Source organism: Heptranchias perlo, chromosome 5 (assembly GCF_035084215.1).
Source record: "Heptranchias perlo isolate sHepPer1 chromosome 5, sHepPer1.hap1, whole genome shotgun sequence".
Lineage (NCBI taxonomy): Eukaryota > Metazoa > Chordata > Chondrichthyes > Hexanchiformes > Hexanchidae > Heptranchias > Heptranchias perlo.
In genome coordinates, this window is record NC_090329.1 from 118622826 (window position 1) to 118630529 (window position 7704).

Below are 7704 nucleotides of genomic sequence, written 5' to 3' on the forward strand. Positions count from 1 at the left end.
ATCAGGGCAAGAAAAATGATTCACCCGCCTAGCCAACTGAAACCGATACAATAATAATCCAACTCTGAGGATGTTAATGTCCGTTTCTGTTTCTACTCTCAGGTCCCAAAGTTGTTGATTCATACAGTTCCAAAAGTGTCTGTAGGCCTCAAGTTCTTGGTTAAAATGGCTGCTCTTCATGTGTGAATGTAGACAATGAGCACTGGCAAACTCATTCACCATGGCAACCTCGATAGCCAAGCCCAATTCTGAGTTTCTTTAACTTTCTCGGCATAAATGTCCCCCTCCTCAAGAACCACCACTCAATCCCCCTCCCAATTGAGGATATACGACTCAGTTAGGGGAGGGGGCAAAATGTCAAGTGCACTGTCACCTTCATAGATGCCACTTTGCTCTCCTCCCCTCCCAGGCAACGCAACTAGAAATAGCAAGCTGTATCTCCCTCGCAGGGACTGGAGTACAATTACAGTCAAAACATAGGTTCACATTCTGTTGTGGGGGCAATAATCACCAATAAATCCAATAAGGAATTCTGGAGAAACTTCTTTACTCAGAGAGTGGTGAGAATGTGGAACCTGCCACCGCATGGAGTGGTTGAGGCGAATAGCAGAGATGTATTTAAGGGGAAGCTAGATACGCACATGAGGGAGAAAGGAATAGAAGCACATATTGATAGGGTGAGATGAAGTAAGGTGGGAGGAGGCTCGTGTGGAGCATAAACACTGGCATGGACCAGAAGGGCTGAATGGCCTGTTTCTCTGCTGTAAATTCTATGTAATTCTATGTAATTTTAAACTAACCCGTCCATCAGGAAACTGACAGGATGGGGTGCAATGTTGGTTTTACTCCCCGCCCGATTTTACTCTCCATTGAAGTCAATGGGCGGGGTGCAAAACCGGCGTTCCACCCGATCCCGTGGGTTTCCCGCCCAGCGGGTTAGGTTAAAATTACCCACTATATTTCCAGTTGAGAATGCAGGTGCTTGCCGGCTTCCTGAAATGATTGACTTTGACTGGTGAGAGTATAGACCTTGGATTCCTAACTCTTGTAAGCTTTTCTCCACCAGATTGTGGGCCTGGGGACCACCGGTTCTGCTTAGAACTAACCTGCATAGTCCCCTGTAGGGCATTCTGGGCGGAGGTGACTAGCTCATTCCTGTGTTCACGCAGTGCTGGCTGAATGCTAAGTTTCTGGGCTGCCATCAGGATTCCCTTTCCGGACACTGCAGCAAATTCTAACGCCAGGCCCATTTCGCTTTTGAGCAGACCATCATCAGAGTCTTCCACAAATCTAGTAATGCAAAGAAAGTTAAATCTACTACAAATAGGATTCATCGTTGAAACCAAAAAAACACAGAAATAAGTTAGCATTTGCAAATGAGAGGACAGTTGCTGTCAATTCACTGCATGAGTATATGTTATATTATATTATAGTATATTAATTATATTATATATGGACATAGAATCATCATCATATGATTTGAGATATCTCGTTTGGCGGTTCAAACTGTAATTTCACATAAGGTGTCATGGATCATTCTCTTCAGGTCAGTGATGTGCAATCTTACATGTCTCTAATGCAATATCCTCACATATAATGTAAAGAAACTATATGCTGCTCAACCAGCAACTAAGATCCATTGAAAATCCTTTAGGGCTCATAACCCATTAATTTGTATCATTATACTTTCTTGGTAAACTGTTGTCTGTATCTCAGGTTCTTTGTTATCCTGTGTGTCTAAGTAATTGTATGGACAAATTGAAAAATATAATGCTTCAAAAGAAGGGAATTAAAACCGTGAGTTATTTCCTCCATATCACCCACAGGCAATTGTAGGAAAAATTGTATTGCATACAGTCTACCTTCATTACTTCCTCTGATGGTGTTTTGCAGAGAATATTTTTCACCTTACTCAGAACAGCCACCAACTGCTGTGGATGTTTCACACTGTTGGTGAGGTACAAAAAAATAATGTTTCAGTGAGGTGAATTACAAACAGGCTATTATTTTGTTCTGAAAACACCTGACAGGTGAATAAAACAAAAGCAGCAACAGTTGGGTGTTGTGAAGTGCAGAGGCAGCTGCACTTCACAACACACCCAACAGCATGGCAGTGTTTAGACAATGCAAAGAACAAAAAAAAATAGTCCAATAATTGTTCCAAAAGAAAACCAGGCCATAAATCTTCTGTCATTCTATACACCACATGGCTGCTGTGGCCACATTGTGCACCTGTCACTTGGTAGATCGCTCACAATTAAAGACCACTGTGCTTGTGTGAAAATAATCTCAACCAATGTACAGCGAAATTCTAAACAAAAACATCTTCTTTCAAAACTGGATATAGAAACATAGGAACAGGAGTAGGCTATTTAGCCCCCTAAGCCTGTTCCACCATAAATTAGATCATGGCCGATCAGTATCTTAACTCCATTTATTAAAAAAATACCGTTGTAAATTAAAGGACTCCTCCCACCCTAATGTTTTCTTTTCTTTGCTCCTCCTCTCCTGGGAGTATTGTTTTATGCAGCCACTGGACAGCCCCTTGTACCTCATCAAAGTGGTCATTCTTTGTATGTGAGTATCAGGAATCTACTTAACCAGGTGGGGCATCACAGCGGAATCCTGTTCTTACCCAAACTTCCCATCAGTGGTCATTGGATAGCAATCAGGACAGGAACCCCTAGCTGATCTTTCCTCACCCCACCCCAGGGATGCCAAGGTCCATTGTGACATTCCTTACTAAAGCCTTAGCTGAAATCAGCTAACTCTGCACAAAACCAAGATCAAACCTGGTCCGGTCAATCCTGGTCTGTGTGGCTCAGAACCACTCTGAGAGGTGCCTTTACCTAACAACAACAACAACTTTCATTTATGTAGCGCCTTTAACGAAGCAAAACATCCCAAGGCGCTTCACAGGAGCGATTATCAAACAAAATTTGACACTGAGCCACATAAGGAGATATTAGGACAGGTGACCAAAAGCTTGGTCAAAGAGTTAGGTTTTAAGGAGTGTCTTAAAGGAGGAGAGAGAGGTAGAGAGGCTGAGAGGTTTAGTGAGGGAATTCCAGAGCTTAGGGCCTAGGCAGCTGAAGGCAAGACATTGGGAGAGCTTTACAATCAGAATACTTGATTGGAATGGGATTGATGCGAATTTTTGTTATCACATTCATGAAGCAGGTCTAAATAACTCTTGTGACTTTGGCATCTGTGATTTATGAAGAAAGCCTAACACAAATATGGCAGCATCCCTGCTCCCATTGACGTGCCAGGGACTTACCGTTTTGCAGCATTAACAAGTTTGTCAGTTACCTTGGCCACTTCCTTGGCTGCTGGTTCTAGATCAGAGAATTTTTCATCATCTATATTTCTACATTCACTTAGGATAATCAAATGGGACACTTGAGCAGCAATAGGTGCTATGATTCTTTCAGTGCTTGTGGTCTTGATTAGAGCACCAATCCCATTCTGAGAAAAGGATGCCATTCACATAAGCCTAGACAGGTAGAAACAAATTTATTATAAGAAGCTATTTGTCTCCAGCAACGTGCCTATTTTAGTTGAACAATAAGAGTGACACTGGGTTGCCTCAGTGTCATCAACAGGAAAACAAATCTACAAGTGACCTCTCGTGAGGAGGAACAACTAATATAATAATTCAAACATAAAGTCTAATTTAAACAAAAGGGGAACTTGTAAATCTAAGTCATAACATAATTATTTGTGTCCACCAGACACTCTATTCCATGTGGTGCCCACCAGTCACGGAAGGTCTAGAGCAGCATTGATCATTTGCACATGCAAAATAACGTGTAGTGAGCTATAGCAAGAGCACATCATTTTCCAGACTTCTTTTAAAAAGAAAATATACCTTAATTACTTCTTTCCTAGGTATTTCCCATCCAATGTATCATCGCTGACCGACAGGTAGGTGGTTGACACAAAACTATATGATCAGGTGGCAAGTATAAGTTAAGACTGATAGTATTCATTGAAAGCTGTGTCAATTAATCTGGTTTAGGTAAGCCAGATAAAATTTAACATGGATAAATGTAAGGTTATGAATATTGGAACATGAAGCCTGTAGATTGTGAAGGAGACATATTTTGAATGAAGAACCTACATTACATTGGGTGTAAGGCTGACCTACTTAGGCTGTAAGGAGGTCATGGAAAGACTTTCGAGTATGTAACATGTTTCCAGCTGAGGTTTGTAAGCCTAACCCCACAGGGACACAATTAAGTGCCTCTTAGAATTTGCAGGGTGCAATTGGAGTTGGTCCACCCAAATTCAAATCAAATCAAGGTGGTAAGGTTGAGGACAATCAAAATCAAATTCCCTATGGTGCCCATCGGTCACAGGGACATCCAGTGAGACAACGGACATCACATGTTTGTGTTCAGTCACCTGGAAGTGAACTAAGTTCACTTCCAGGTGACTGAAGTCAAACATGTGATGACCGTTGTGAACTAAGGACAGTGAACTAAGGCTGTGTCAATTAATCTGGTTTAGGTAAGCCAGATAAAATTTAACATGGATAAATGTAAGGTTATGAATATTGGAACATGAAGCCTGTAGATTGTGAAGGAGACATATTTTGAATGAAGAACCTACATTACATTGGGTGTAAGGCTGACCTACTTAGGCTGTAAGGAGGTCATGGAAAGACTTTTGAGTATGTAACATGTTTCCAGCTGAGGTTTGTAAGCCTAACCCCACAGGGACACAATTAAGTGCCTCTTAGAATTTGCAGGGTGCAATTGGAGTTGGTCCACCCAAATTCAAATCAAATCAAGGTGGTAAGGTTGAGGACAATCAAAATCAAATTCCCTATGGTGCCCATCGGTCACAGGACTAAGGACAGTGAAGAAATTTATATAAGAACCTAGGAACAGGAGTAGGCCATTCAGCTCCTTGAGCCTGTTCTGCCATTCAATGAAATCATGGCTGATCTGTACCTCAACTCCTTTTACCTGCCTTTGCTCCATATCCCTTGATACTCTTACCTGACAAAAGTCTATCGATCTCGAAAATTTCAATTGACCCAGCATCCACAGCCTTTTGGGAGAGTGAATTCCAGATTTCCACTACAGTTTGTTTGAAAAGTGCTTCCTGATTTCAGTTCTTAAAGGCAGAAAATCCTGATAAGGCTTGTGGGTTCATGGGTTTGATAGCCAAAGGCCTTAATTAATATAAATGTTTAAAATGTGAAGGGGCAGGTGTAGCATCTCCTGCGCTCGCACGGGAAGGTGCCGTGGGGAGAAGAACGGGTGTTGGGGGTGATGGAAGAGTGGACCAGGGTGTCAAGGAGGAAACGGTCCCTTCGGAATGGCCCTTCGCCTCCTCCCTTCTCACCGTCCAGGGTCCCAAACACTCCTTCCAGATGAAACAGCCGTTTACTTGTACTTCTTCCTATTTAGTATACTGTATTCACTGCTCACAATGCGGTCTCCTCTACACTGGGGAGAACAAACGCAGTTTGCTGAACATCTCCGCTCTGTCTGCAAGCGTGACCCTGACCTGCCGGTCGCTTGCCATTTTAATTCCCCATCCCAATCCCACTCTGACCTCTCTGCCCTCGGCCTCTTACACTATTCCAATGATGCTCAACGTAAGCTTGAGGAACAGAACCTCACCTTTCGTTTAGGCACTTTACAACCTTCTGGACTCAACATTGATTTCAATAACTTCAGATCATAACCACTGCTCCCATTTTTTCAGACAGCAAGTGCTGGTAATGGTTCTGCTGTTGCCATTCACAGCTACTGTAGACCGATCTTTTGTTTACTTGTCCCGTTACCACCCTCCTTGCCTTGCATGATCATCCCTTTTGTCATTTAATCACTCTTGCCCTCTACCCTATCACAGACCTTCCCTTTTGTTCTTTCCTCCCCTTCCCAAACCGCCCCCCCCCGCCTTTCCCTTGCTCCGTACTTGTTTAAAAACTTTAACACTTTAACATCTAAAAAAATAATAAAGAGGGAGAAAATAGATTATGAGAGTAAACTAGCAAGAAATATAAAAACTGAGAGAAAGAACTTTTACAAGTTATATAAAAAGGAAGAGAGTAGCTAAAGTAAGTAAAGGTCCCTTAGAGGATGAGACTGGGGAAATAATAATGGAAAACAAGGAAATGGCAGAGACATTGAACAGATATTTTGTATCTGTCTTCACAGTAGAAGACACTAATAACATACCAATAATAGTAGAAAATCAAGGGGCAAAGGGGAGGGAGGAACTAAAAACAATCACTATCACTAGAGAAAAAGTACTAGGTAAACTAATGGGTCTAAAGGCTGACAAGTCCCCTGGACCTGATGGCTTGCATCCGCGGGTCTTAAAAGAAGTGGCTACAGAGATAGTGGATGCATTGGTTGTAATCTTCCAAAATTCACTAGATTCTGGTAAGGTCCCAGCAGATTGAAAAATCAAAAATGTAGCGCCCCTATTCAAGAAAGGAGGGAGACAGAAAGCAGGTAACCATAGACCAGTTAGCCCAACATCTGTCATTGGGAAAATGCTAGAATCAACTATTAAGGAAATAGTAGCAGGACATTTTGAGACTCAAAATAAAACCAAGGAGAGTCAACATGGTTTTATGAAAGGGAAATCATGTTTGACAAATTTATTAGTGTTCTTTGAGGAAGTAACGAGCAGGGTGGATAAAGGGGAACCAGTAGATGTAGTGTATTTGTATTTCCAAAAGGCATTTGATAAGGTGCCACATAAAAGGTTACTGCACAAGGCAACAGCTCAAAGTGTCTGCAAAAGGATATAGATAAATTAAGTGAGTGGGAAAAAAATTGGCAGATGGAGTATAATGTGGGAAAATGTGAAGTCATCCACTTTGGTAGGAAGAATAAAAAAGCAAAATATTATATAAATGGGGGTAATATATTAGCATGGATAGAGGATTGGCTAACGAACAGAAAACAGAGAGTCGGGATAAAGGGGCAATCTGTAACTAGTGGGGTGCCGCAGGGATCAGTGCTGGGGCCTCAACTATTTACAATATATATCAATGAGTTGGAGGAAGGAAGCGAGTATACTTTGGCCAAATTTTTTTTAAAATTCGTTCACGGGATGTGGGCGTCGCTGGCAAGGCCGGCATTTATTGCCCTCGAGAAGGTGGTGGTGAGCCGCCTTCTTGAACCGCTGCAGTCCATGTGGTGACGGTTCTCCCACAGTGTTGTTAGGAAGGGAGTTCCAGGATTTTGACCCAGCGACAATGAAGGAACGGCGATATATTTCCAAGTCGGGATGGTGTGTGACTTGGAGGGGAACGTGCAGGTGGTGTTGTTCCCATGTGCCTGCTGCTCTTGTCCTTCTAGGTGGTAGAGGTCGCGGGTTTGGGAGGTGCTGTCGAAGAAGCCTTGGCGAGTTGCTGCAGTGCATCCTGTGGATGGTGCACACTGCAGCCACAGTGCGCCGGTGGTGAAGGGAGTGAATGTTTAGGGTGGTGGATGGGGTGCCAATCAAGCGGGCTGCTTTATCTTGGATGGTGTCGAGCTTCTTGAGTGTTGTTGGAGCTGCACTCATCCAGGCAAGTGGAGAGTATTCCATCGCACTCCTGACTTGTGCCTTGTAGATGGTGGAAAGGCTTTGGGGAGTCAGGAGGTGAGTCACTCGCCGCAGAATACCCAGCCTCTGACCTGCTCTTGTAGCCACAGTATTTATATGGCTGGTCCAGTTAAGTTTCTGGTC